Here is a 14,142-nt window from a genome sequence, read left to right on the forward strand (position 1 = left end):
TGACATTGAGCTGGATGAGCTGTTTGTATATTTTGGAGATTAATCCCTTGTTGGTTGGTACAGCCGCTATCGAGAACAGTATGGAGGTTCCTTAAAAAAGTAAAAACAGAGCTACCATATGACCCAGCAATCGTGGCCCTGGGCATATATCTGGAGAAAATCATAATTGGAAAAGATACATACACCCCAATGTTCATTGCAGCACTATTTACAATAGCCAGGACATGGAAGCATCCTAAATGTCCATCAACAGAGGAATGGATAAAGAAGGTGTGTTACAATGGAATATTACTCAGCCATAAGAAAATAATAAAATAATGCCATTTGCAGCAGCATGGACAGACTTAGAGACTGTCATATTAAGTAAGTCAGACAGAGAGAAACAAATGTCATAGGATATCTCTTATATGTGGAATCTAAAAAAAAAAGGGTACAAATGAACTTATCTGCAAAACAGAAACAGAGTTACAGATGTAGAAAACAAACTTATGGTTACCAGGGGGTGGCGGGGGGGAGGATAAATTGGGAGGTTGGGATTGACATATACATGCTACTATATATAAAATAGATAAATAATAAGGGGTGACTCTATAGCACAGGGAACTCTACTCAATAATCTGTAATGGTCTATATGGGAAAAGAATCTAAAAAAGAGTGGATATATGTATATGTATAACTGATTCACTTTGCTGTACACCTGAAACTAACACAACATTGTAAATCAACTATACTCCAATAAAAAAAAAAGAAACATTAAAAAAAAATGTTCTCATAAATCTGAAAATAAGCACTTCGAGGATATATAAAAGACTGTTAGAATATTAAAACTTCTGATTTTTTTTCAGGAAGAATCAGATTAACATTAATTCAGAATTTCTCTAACATATATATATATGTATTTGAAGAGAGCCACTTCTTTTTTTTTTTTTTTTTTTTGGTTAACAGTTATTGCATATTGGGAAACAGTGCACCATAGAACACTATGTAAGAAAAGCTAAATTCATTAAACCAGGCTGTCACCAGTACTACAACTAATAACTAGTAGGAGGAGATCACACAATAAAATGTCATTTCACTATAACTGTTTTCAACGTTCAGGCTGGTTAACATTAATGTAAATTATCAAAGTAGCACCCAACTTTCATGGAAGAATCAATACAGAATATTCCCTGGACCAGTCCATGATCTTTGATTATGGAAGAATTCAACGGGATAAAAATGTCTACATCTTTCCTATGCACCTGTCAAGTATGTGAGTACAAATATAATGCTATCACCAACTCCTGTACTACACAGTCCTAAATGGAATTTATTTTTTTCTCTCTTTCTCCACCACGTATTCTTCCCCTTACTATTTTATGTTTCATGTTGCTTTAACTTATGTCATTTTTTCCATGAGAATAAATCTTCCTTTCTTCTTTTTTCCCTAAAATTACACAATATAACTTTGTTTGAACTTCAGAAAGAATTCAAGCCAAGGAGGAAGCTGATTTGGCATTTATTTCCCATGAATATCTCTTGTTATGCTTATGCTACTTTTTTTTTTCCAAATATGGTCCCTTAAGAAAAAAAAACTTAATTGTACTTATTTATGCATTTGTCTCACCGTCCTTATTTTTATACCGTGCACAAGTTTTGCTCTCTATTGTGGCTTATGCCACTTATTTTTAAAGAATCAGATAGATTTATATTCACTTAAGAAATACCAATCTTATTTCTCACAAAACCAAGAGATCAAGTTAGCATGTGATGACAATCACATTTCAAAGATAGTATAATCTTTTAGAACTGGAATTCCTTGAAACAAACTAAAAGTGCATGCTAAAAGTGTAAAAACAGCTTCAGTAAAAATCCAACCAATAACATGGTCTCTCATTGAGTCTCTAAATGCTTTAAAAAAATTATAACTTTAATGAAAATTCAGGTTAATCATACCTTACTCCATTTCTTAGAAAGTTAATATGTACAGGTGACAGTAAAGGGAATTATGATGAACAACTATGTTTGCTAAATAATCAGATATATGATGCAAGCATGTATTAGCTAAGCTGCTTTTGATTTCATGGAATAAAAATCCCAGTGGCTTTAGCACTTGAAGGTTATAAATGTAACTAGAAAGGCAGAGGTAGGGTGGGTTCACTAGTTGTGAGGTTCAGTGTCGTCAGGTTTCTGCTGTTTCTCTGTGGTTCCCTCAGGCTGCCTTTTCTCCTGTCATCACTAGCAGCCTCCCAGCCTCCCATGGCCTCCTCATGGACAGCAGGGACAGAGTGGAGTCTCTACCCCCAACCATCAAAAAAAAAAAAAATTAAATAAAGTCCTGGATTTGCCAAGACCTCTGGAGTTACACAGTGGCAAATGGATAAAATGATACCTACAATGTCTTCTATAACGTTCTGGATGCTTGGAAAATCAAATGAGGAAAGTGGTGATAGGACTCCTTTCTTCTTTCATTCATCCACTCATTTATTCACATAAGAAATATTTATTAAGAGCTTGTTACGTGCTTGACAAAGTTGTAGACACAGGATACAGCGGTAAACAAAACAGGCATACATTCATAGAGCTCACATCCTACTGGGGAGCCAGACGTTAAATAAGTATATAATGCAATTTCAAACAGTAACAAGAAATGTGAAGATAAATCAAGCAGAAACCAGAGATAGAGACTGGGGTGTTTTTTTTTGTTTTTTGTTTTTTTTAATCAAAGAATAATCAAGGATGGGCTTTCTGAGAAGACCTACATGAAAAAGGAGTGCATGTCAAGGGGAAGGCATTCCAGATAGAAAAAAATGGTCTGAGGCAAGAGTGAACTTTGCCTGATTTGACTTTCAGCAGGACCAGTGTGGCTGTCACACAGTAAAAAACAGGAAGAGAGGAAGGAATGAGGCCAGGGAGGAAGCCAGGAGTCAAAACAAAGTCTGGCAAGACAATTTAGAGGATTCTGAGCAGAGCACAATATGATCTACATTCTAAAAACTCTGCTCCTACTGTTTTCGGGAAATTGAGTGTAGAGGATCAAGAGTGGAAGCTGAAAAGCTATTTCAGGAGCTATAGTGTACAGGCTGGAGATAGTGACTTAGCTTATTGAACCACTGGTGAAAACAATGAGAATTTGTAAAAATCAAAATATTCTTTTGAGGATACAGTAAATCCAGGAGATTTTGAGAGTATCATATGGTAAATATACTTCAATGGAGATATTAGCCTGAATAGTGCTATGTTATTTCATCTACTTTTTAGCTGACGAGAGAACAAACAAATGCAGTCTCTTTCTGTTGCAATGTTTAACTCTGAAGTTCCATCTTGGGAGGTGTTCAATAAATGTTAATTTCCAAACTGTGTTCTTACAGTAGAAGCATTAATGCTACACAATGCAACTGACACAAATCCAAATCTTTGCCTCACATAGCAGCTTTATAACTCTGGACAAATTTCATAACTTCTGTGATTCAATTTCCTCATTTATAGAGTCAAGATAGTAACTTACACAACTAGGGATTATCATACGAATCATACTTCACTAAGTGAAGTAAGTCAGACAGAGAAAGACAAATACCATATGATATCACTTATATGTGGAATCTAAAATATGACACAAATGAACCTATCTATGAAACAGAAACAAAATCAGGGACAGAGAATAGACTGGTGGTCGTCAAGGGGGACTGGGGTGGGAGAGGGTAGGAGTGGGAGTTTGGGATTAGCAGATGCAAACTGGTATATTTAGAATGGATTGACAACAAAGTCCTACTGTATAGCACAGGGAACTATATCAATATATTCAATATCCTGTGATAAATCATAATGGAAAAGAATATGAAAAAGGATTATATATATGTATAACTGAGCCACTTTGCTCTACAGCAGTAATTAACACAACATTGTAATTCAACTATACTTCAATAAAAAATAAATTTAAAAAAAGATAGCGAGTAAGATCCAACGAGGAGCCCAAGAGCGAGCGCGCAGCCCGAGAGCTCGAGCCGCCTCCGCCGCCAGCGCCTCGAGATCCGCACCGGCCTCCCGAACAGCGAGCCCCGGCCGCCGCGACCTCCAGCCGCGCTAACCGCCGACCAACCGCCACCGAGGCGACCGAGGGAGAGCGGAGGAGGCGGCATGAGCGAGGCGGGCGAGGCCGCCACCACCACCACTACCACCCTCCCGCAAGCTCCGGCGGAGGCGGCCGCCGCGGCCCCCCAGGACCCCGCGCCCAAGAGCCCGGCGGGCGGCGGCAGCGGCGCGCCCCAGGCCCCGGCCCCGGCGCCCGCCGCCCTGGTCGCGGGCAACCCCGGCGGGGACGCAGCCCCCGCGGCCCCGGGCACCGCGGGCCCTGCCTCTTCGCCCGCCGCGGGCAGTGAAGACGCGGAGAAGAAAGTTCTCGCCCCCAAAGTCCTTGGCACTGTCAAATGGTTCAACGTCAGAAACGGATACGGATTTATAAATCGAAATGATACCAAAGAAGATGTATTCGTACCTCAGACTGCCATCGAGAAGAATAACCCACGGAAATATCTGCGCAGTGTAGGAGATGGAGACACTCTGGAGTTTGATGTGGTTGAAGGAGAGAAGGGTGCAGAAGCAGCCAACGTGACCGGCCCGGGCTGCGTTCCCGTGGAAGGGAGCCGATATGCTGCAGATCGGCGCCGCTACAGACGCGGCTACTACAGCAACCGCCGTGGACCGCCCCGTGACTGCGCTGGGGAGGAGGAGGAAGGGAGCTGCAGCGAAGGATTTGGCGCCTCCGCCGCTGACGGGCAGCTCGCTGGGGCCCTGAGTCAGCGGCGCCGCCCCCAGTACCGCCCCCAGTACCCGCGGCGCTTCCCGCCTTACCACGTGGGACAGACCTCTGACCGCCGCTCCCGGGTCTTTCCCCATCCCAACGGAACGCAGGCGGGTGAGATTGGAGAGATGAAGGATGGAGTCCCAGAGGGAGCACAACTTCAGGGACCAGTTCATCGAAATCCGACTTACCGCGCAAGGTACCGTAGGGGCCCTTCTCGCCCACGACCTGCCCCAGCGGTTGGAGAGGCTGAAGATAAAGAGAATCAGCAAGCGGCCAATGGTCCAAACCAGCCACCTGCTCGCCGTGGATACCGGCGCCCCTATAACTATCGGCGTCGCCCCCGTCCTCCTAATGCTCCTGCACAAGATGGCAAAGAGACCAAGGCAGGTGAAGCACCACCTGAGAACCCTGCTCCAGCCCCCGAGCAGAGCAGTGTCGAGTAACATCCGGCTCCCCAGGCACCTTCACCATCAGCAGGTGACCTAAAGAATTAATGACCATTCAAAAAATAAAGCAAAAAGCAGACCGCAACCTTACCAACACCAAAGAAACGTCCAAGCAATAAAGTGGAAGACTAATAACCAAGACGTGGCCATTAGAATGCTCACTACTATTCTTTACGAAGCAAACAGCTATACAAGGAAAGCGTCAGCCAGTTTTTCCAGCAGCTGAGATCCTGGGAATGCCTGCACGCAACAAGAGAGCAACCTCCCTGGTTTCAGCAGCCACTAGGTTTATATTGTTTTCCTGGTTTTTACTGTTTTGGTAATATGAATTGAAAGAAGAAATATTAATACCACATGGGGAGACCCGCCCCCAACCAAAGAAATCTAAAATATGTAGTAAATGCTTTTTTTCCCTTTTTTGTTCATTTTGGATGCTGGTGCTAAACTTTCACGAGTTAAAAAGAAATTTTATGCCCTTATTTATTTTGAGGATGAGGGGAGGATAACAGTTTGCTTTCTTATGTGACTCTCTTTGAAAATGTGCAGTATGAAATTCCTCAAAAATAAAATTTTTACCCTTGAAAGGAAAAAAAAAAAAAGAGAGCAACATAACTCAATAGATTGTCTCAAGTAGTAAGTGAAAATGTGAATCACTAAGCACACTCTATCATGCATTAGCAACAACTCAACAGGTATTAATTTATTTTCTCCTATAGTCTGCATAATTATTCTCAGGCTTTTGATATCATGAGAAATTTCATTGCGTGTGCACGCACAATAGGAATCACTGCCAAGACTGATGTGCAACTGTCTTTAAGGGAGAAGGTGGTTTTAATGACATGCCCAGTGGACCAACAATTTTTTAGCAACTGCCAGAAGCTCTTGGAGTAAGACATGATTATGCCATGGAAATGAAGAAAAAAAATCTTTATGTGCTGGGAATTTGACCATTCTAGGCATAGATAATTTCCCTTTGGCAGGAGGCCTGAATGTTTACTGGCTTTTGCTTTCTGTTCTCTGAAAAAGAGAAAAATAATTTTTCCCAGGAAAATTTGAAGTTCTCAGAGCTATCTATGAAGAAGATTTTGAGGAGACAAACTTTATTATAATTTAACTAGGCATTCTGTGACCTTCAGCTATCACTGAATAAAATCACTATCTCCATGACCATTTTTAAAGTTGCACATTTTATTCAAATTTATGTATGATGATATATGTTCATTTGAAAAAATAAAATGGCTGTTTCTTAACTTTATGATGGCAGATTGAACAAAGCTTAACTCTTGTAATGTGCCTCGATGTCTATTAGTTATGGTCCTCGTATCTATGAACTGCACTGTAGTTAAAATACAAAAACAAGCCAAGGGGACTCCCAAAATTCTTATTTAGTAGCTAGAAACATAAGCAGAGCTTAATTCTGATAGAGCATCTACATACCAGTGGAAGTTTATAGGAACACATGTGTTGTCTGTTTCACAATAGTAACTTCAGTGCTTGCTTGTTCAATCAAGTACCTACTTCACTGATCCTTTTCTTGTGAAAGCCACCCAAAAGCCTACTGTATCCACACTCTTCGCACACTCTCCTTTGCTATTGCTCTTGATTTGTTCTCACTTGGACTTGAACTCACTTGGACAGCTGTCTCTTCAGTAGTCTGGTTCCTTCTCCCTCTCACCAATATTCTCACTTTGGACAAAACTTCCTGATTCACAGATCTGATAATGTCTGGTATCTGCTCAGGAACTCTGTGGGGTTGCTTATTTCCCACCAAATAGTTGAAGGAGAGAATCTGCTATCCTAAAATATGTCTCTATGGCATAAAGATTATTTTAAACTGATTACTTTTAAGAAACCGCAGACACAGGAGAAGCTAAGAATACCTAGCAGGAGTTAATCTTTTGTAATGTAAATAGACATTTACATTGATAAGGGAAATCTCCTTCTAAGGGTGTCTCCATTGCTATACCAGGAAGAGGAGGACAACTAAATCTCCAGAATGTCTCATCAATGGAGAACACCTGGTCTTAAATCTGCATAACAACTGTACCTTTGTTTATTGTGCTTTGCCTGAAAACCTCCCATAACTGGTTCTCCACTCCACAACACACACCTTTTATCTTTAGCTGGAAGTGGTATTTAAGGTAATGGTTTGGGCCATTTTGGGGAGTTACTCCATTTTCCTGGGTCTCTCCCATGTATACAGGACGTATACATGTTATTAAACTTCTGTTTGTTTTTCTTCTGTTAATCTGCATTTTATTATGGGGGTGGGGGGCTTCTCAGTCAAGAATTTATCAGTGTAGAGAAAAAACTATTTTTCTTTCACTACATAGTCATTTTTTGGACTGATGTTCAAAACCTTGAGGATGTAGCTTCAGTATTTCTTTCCACTCACCTACAGAGCCCTACACTTACAGCTGCAGTTCTGATTCATCAAATTTCTGATTCCAGCAAGTATCTAAGTGGATTCTCTCTTCTCTGAACTCCACTACTACTTGCAGTTCCCTTTGGGCACCCATCTCATTGCAGCTTTTATCACTGATTAGTGGAGTACTTGGAAACTATAACCTACTACTTCTGACATTTTTAAGACCCTTAGCTTGTTTCCCTATTTCCTCTACCAGGTGAAGGCTATCCCTTTGCGGAGGAGGGGGAGTGGCAGCAGAGACTGCTCCTTTGTGTGTGTTATGATTAAAAGAAACACTTTGAATGGCTCTTTTTTTTTTTTTCCCTCTTCAAAATAAACTATCATCCTGCTTCAAAATGAGGGACTTGTCTTTAGGAGCCAAGTTGCTCAACATAATAAAAACACTTTCATCTAATTAGCTGAATTGTGAGGCTGGAGACGGTAAAGATGCAGGTGACGGTTATGATGATGACGGTGAGACTCAGATACCTCCAGGATATCAGGGCCTACATTCTGAGTCTGCACATGTATACGGGGGTATTCGTATGGGGGAAAAGTTTTCCTTGAAGTTCATTAGAAGGTGGTAGGGACCAGGAGGGACCCCTGACCTTTAGAGGAATGTGACATATGGATTCTAGTAGCAGTCATTCTTATATTCAATATTACATTGCTTTTTTCTTCATTTTAATATATTAACCCATGCATTTAACAACTCATTTTTATAAACCTACTATATACCATATACTCTAGGTGCTGGGGTTATGGTCAGAGGCAGATTTACTGGGAAGCTAATGGAATAAAAGAATCATGGCCTCTCACATAAGGCCTCTTCTAAGGAGCCCTAATTAATATAATTATGTTTCTTAAAAATTTGCAGAATAGGACAGTATAACCACAACCAGTTAAAAATGTTTAGTCTTTTTTATTTCTACCTCCACTTTATAATATTTCCCATCTTGTCAGTGGTTTTAGCGTGACAATTAACAGTTTTAGAATCTGATTTAAGGAAAGTTGAGTTGAGAAGGTACATTTAGTTTGGGATTAATGGATTATATATTCCAGTTAATAGTCCTTTCCATGTAGATTAAATTATAGTTAAATTACTACTAACAATCTGGGAATAGGAGTGGTGTCCAGTAATTCCCTGACCATCGACACTAGCTTATGAGTTTCCACTTAGATGATGCTGTTATTGATAGATCTAAGCAATCATCATTCAGGGCAGGAGAAGGGTTGGGATAAAAGTGAGACTGCAGGAGATGCTGGTTGACAAGGACACTGGGTAGAGTGGACGCAGGAATTGGGAAGAAGATTGTCTTGAGAAAGTGTCTGTGATTTGGAGTGGCTGAAATAGAGATACCTTTATAATAGGACACACACAACTGGTTGGGCGATAATTTGTTACAGCTGACAGGTAATTTCATACACTACAGGTCAAGGTGGTATCACGTTAGGACACAAGAGTCATTCATTTTGGCAATATGCACTTTTCTTTGATGCCAGTTTCTGGCAGGCTGTATATACATGACATATACCTAGGGGATACAATAGATTTTACAGATATATTTTTCAGCCTTTATAAGCCCTTTGGTATGATAAATATTGCTAACTTTAATTAGTGCTCTATTTTTTACTTTTATATTAATATACTTTCTCTGACACTTTCATATTCTGTAACCACAGATTTAACTGCAAGTATCCAAAAGCATCTCTTGACTAGACAGAGACATCATTCATATGTGACCCTCTTTTTCTTCTACATTCAGTACTGAACATAAGCTTGGGCTTGTAGTACATTTCCTCTTTCAATTCATATTCAAGTAAGGTAAATTGAAAATGGCAAAGAAATGTGTTTCCAATAAACTATCTGTTATAGAGCTTGACCTGGGCATATGTGCTGTGGGATTAGAAGGAAACCTCAAATCTGTGAACAGATTTTTAGGAAATACTGTAGTATCAGAAACTAAGACTGCTTATTCCAGAGCATTCACTCCCTTGTGCTATTTGATTTAAAGGAAAATATTTCTTCTTAACACAGACTGCCAAATATCAGCCTAATTCCATCCTGCCCTGTTTAGTTAAATAAAGCAAATTCAATGCTTATTGGGCTAGAAGAGGGACATTTAACTTCTATAAACTTTCTGCCCCAACACTCTACCATCTTTAAGTGGCAATAAAATTTAGTTCTTTTTTTTTTTTTTTTTTTTCTATTTTTGGTTTTCTGTGTTCTCTTGTTTGGAAACCTTTTAATTCCACCCATAAACATTTATAGCTGAACTCTCTTTCCCCATAACATCTCTTTCCCATACACCTTACTTACTCCTAGTAAAGATCTTGTTTAAAATTTTAAAAATCCAGTTAATGTTCAGCACTTTCCTCTGTGACAATCCTGCAAACAATGGCTGATTATATCAATCTCCAGAAGACTTCTCAGAAACCTATCTATAGATATTTTTAAACTCATAATACAGGACATCAACCTCCTTTAATATTGAAAAACAGACAAAGAACTCACAGTTTTTTCAGATTCATAAGAAATTTCAGCGATGAAAGTCAAGTGAACACAAATCATGGAAGAGATTAGACTTAAATATAATCACCTCATAGGTGTTAAACTGGAGCAACAGGTATCATTATCTGCAACTCACGAGTAATTTTTGGATTTTAGCATCAAGTTCATCAAGTCAAGAATTCTCATTGTGAGAAATGTCAGGCCAAATCATAAAAGCTGGCAAATATTCGGAGCAAAACACCAATATAAAATTTAAAGAAATGTGTTGCTGATAAAGATTTAATAGCAAAAACCAACACAAAACCATTCTGTTTATAGATGTTCTTCACCAGGTTACCAGGACCAAATTTGCATTTTTTCTGTGATATTCTTTGAGATTTAATGCTGGAAATTCTTCTGGAGGCCAATTAAAAATTTTCTCTGATCCTTCAACTCTCCTTTCTGGACTTTACTTCTTCCACCATCGTGTAATTCAAAATAATCAATATGCCAAAGTAGCATATTTGAAGTGGCCTGCCTTGTACCTCATTACCTTAAGAAGTATCAAGGTCATGAAAGTTAAGGAAAGACTATGGAACTGCTCCATTCTGAACATTACTAAAGAGACATGACAACTAAGTGCAATGCATGATTCTGAAATCTATTTCTGGGCTCTAAAGGACATTTTGGGGACAAAGTTTAGATTTGAAGGGGTATGAGGATTAGGTTGGAAATGATTCAACGTTAACTTCCTGACTCCTTGAATTAAAGTTACTTAAGAAACAGCTGAGGCAAGAACACTCTGACCCTCCTTTGTTCCCCTGAAAGCAGGAAATAAATCTCCCATGTGAAAGGTACCCTCCCTGTAGGAGGTAGGAGACATCCTTACCACCAGAGACAGAGAATTTAGAGCCTAGAAAGCTATATAAACAGACCTTGTTACTTCTTTACTAATTTAATACCCCAAGCCCAAACTTCTTTTCCTTCTCAATTCTTCACAAATTTATTGTTTCTTTGTCTAAAAGGTATAAAAGCTTCCTGCTTTGGTCACTTCTTTGGTTCCCTTATCTATGGGACATCTGTATGTGTGAATTTCTTTTTCTTCTGTTAATTTGTCTTGTGTCAATTTAATTATTAGTCCAGCCAAAAGAACCAAGAGGGGCGGGGAAAATTTCCCCCTCCCCAACAAAGGTTAGAGGTCAATTGTTTTGTAGAATGTTCTTCAGTTGGGTTTATCTGATGTTTCCTCATGAGCAGATTCAGGTTATACATCTTTCGATAGATATTGCAGACGTTATACTATGTTTTTCTCATTGTAGCCTATTAGGGGCACAAGATTTCAATTTGTCCCATTACTAATAATGTTTGATCTCTTAACAAGGGTGATAACTGTTAGGCATCTCTTCTCCAAAGTAATATTTTTTCGCTTTATAATAGATAGGTGTTTTGTGGGGAGTTGCTTTGAAATTATATAAACATACTTTCGTCACAAATCTTTAAATTTATTCCTGTATCTATTTTTATTATTCTGGAGCTTCTGGTTTCTCATTTTATTCAATGGATCATAATCCATTACTATCCTGTTTATTTTTGTGCTTAAATTATCTGAGAACAAGCTGGCTTCTGTGTCCTTTTAAATATTATTCTATGAACATTTCTTTACTTTTTGCATGAGAAGTGTCAGGCTAATCTTCAAGTGCGGTTGCCCTATCCTTGGATTCAGTCACTTCTCCAACAATCACTCATTTCTTGGAGAAGAGAATGGCATATAGGCATTCTGGTAGCTACATTAAAAACATAAAAAGAAACAGGTATATTTGAGTTAAAAATATATTTTACTTAATATATACAAGTTATTATTTTAGCATATAAACAATATTAAATTACTCAGACATTTTGCATTCCTTTTTTCATACTAAATCTTTGAGATATACTGCATATTTTAACTTACACAAAATCTCAATTTGGATGCTGAATTTCCATGTGAAATACTTGGTTTATATTGAGATTTCAAAAAATTATCATTTGGAAAAATTAGATTCATATTTCCAAATTGATTCAAACACACTTAAAAGTCTCCCAATATATGAATTAAGTATTCATTTATAAAATTATAGCTAAACTAATTTAAATGAAATAGAATTATAACCATTTTCTTGGTCACATTTTTTCAAGTGCTCAATAGCTATATGTGATAGACGCTACTATCTTAAATAATACAGACCTCGTCACTTAGAAATAAGGAGGGTCTGAGTTCCTGCATGTTGTTGGCGTTGATAAGAAAGAGTAGATATCAGTAACTTTGAAGTGATGCAATCCATTTGATTTGGAGACAGATTAGATCTGGGGTTATGAGAATTTAAAAGGAAATTCAAGAATAACTTGCATTATTCACCTAATACATTATAATTTTGAACAATGTTTCTCAAAATGTTTAGTGTGAAGAAATTTTCTTGGGGAGATACTTAAAAACATATATCAAATTTCTTGTTCTTCACCCCATTCGCTCAGATTCTAGTTTAGAAGTCTACAGTGGGGCTTAGAAAACTGCATTTTATTTAATTCTGCCTCAAATCGATTTGGACAAAACTTTGAGAAATACTCCCTCCAGAGTTTGACTGCATTAAAACCAGTTTTCAAACCAGTATTAAGAATATTGTCCTGCACTGTAGGCAATGCTGAGCCACATCAGCATTGCTTTATCAATTGCCTACTGTACTAATGACATGCACCTGCAGTCATAACTCAGCGTGTTCAGAATCTTGCCAACAGGTGTGGATAAACGGAGAGTGTCATCAGATCATTAAAAACACAACAAATGACAAATTATCCAAGTGACTGATTCTAAACAATGAAGTCTACTGCTATCCCTCCCCCAGGCTGCCAATATTCAAATTGTGGCTATGCCTCTACACAAAGGTATTTTCCTGGCCTACAATTATAGAAGGTCAAGAGAAGCAGTGTTCTTTACACTATTTAGAGATTATTCATCTGTCAAGAAAAATACTGTTAGTATTTTGGTCATCCATACACTGATGTCACTTTCTGCTTTATACTGCTTTGTTTTCTTCCCAAAATTTTATAAACATGTATCTTGTAAGATTAGACTTAAACTTGTATCACTTTTTAAGTATTTAAACTTTTTAATCTTGTACCACAGATTTAAAATGCAGCTTTCTATTTCCCAATATCTCTCATCTAGTCTTTTTAATCCTAATTATTTAAGAAAATAGCAAGGCACTAAAGAAGGAACAAAAAACAAAACTTTGTTCAGGTATTTCTGCAGATGGGCTCACTTTATAACAGTTGTGCCAATGTTTCTAGATAGTAATTTAAAGGGGGAAACTGAGTATATGAGAACAAAATAAGTAAAAGGTATGATTTGTGTCATGGCAATCAATAATATTCAGAGAGATTATTCTGGGGCTCTGAAAGTGCTAATGGGTACCTTAGGGTCAGACAAATATTTGATAGCATCAATAAAACATCTGATAATTATGATATTCTTTCATGGGCTTCCTAGACAACTAAAGTCACAGTGTTAAGAATAAAGTGGGGGCTTCCCTGGCGGCGCAGTGGTTGAGGATCTGCCTGCCAATTCAGGGGACACGGGTTCGAGCCCTGGTCTGGGAAGATCCCACATGCCGCGGAGCAACTAGGCCAGTGAGCCACAACTACTGAGCCTGCGATTCTGGAGCCTGTGCTCTGCAACGAGAAGCCGCGATAGTGAGAGGCCCGTGCACCGCGATGAAGAGTGGCCCCTGCTCGCCGCAACTAGAGAAAGCCCTCGCACAGAAACTAAGACCCAACACAGCCAAAGATAAATAAATAAAAATTAAAAAAAAAAAAGAATAAAGTGGTCCTTTCTGAAAAACAGTCAAACAATGTTACTAAAAAACCTCCTTTGACTACAGTGTACTTGGACAAGAGACTCCATGAAACTCTAAAATGTACAAATCACTGCTATAAGGGATGTGCCACAGATGTGCCAAGATCAAGAGATGTACCCTTAGCT

At 38.7% G+C, this 14,142-nt stretch overlaps 1 protein-coding gene and 1 pseudogene across 2 annotated transcripts in view; one reads left to right on the plus strand and one right to left on the minus strand.

Annotated features, from left to right (window-relative positions):
• Nucleotides 1–4,590, minus strand: part of LOC309606481 (augurin-like) — an 83,999-nt gene extending 79,409 nt beyond the window's left edge. The window contains exon 1 of the mRNA XM_082343645.1: nucleotides 4,475–4,590. The gene's annotated coding sequence lies outside the window, so the exon portion shown is untranslated. The remainder of the gene's footprint in view (nucleotides 1–4,474) is intronic.
• LOC309606431 (Y-box-binding protein 3 pseudogene) lies at nucleotides 3,911–5,428 on the plus strand (annotated as a pseudogene). The gene has a single exon. The product of its transcript is annotated as a Y-box-binding protein 3 pseudogene (transcript).
• The last annotated feature ends 8,714 nt before the right edge of the window (nucleotides 5,429–14,142 follow it).

This window comes from Balaenoptera borealis (genome assembly GCF_965194805.1).
Source record: "Balaenoptera borealis genome assembly, chromosome: 11".
In the NCBI taxonomy this organism is placed as follows: Eukaryota; Metazoa; Chordata; class Mammalia; order Artiodactyla; family Balaenopteridae; genus Balaenoptera; species Balaenoptera borealis.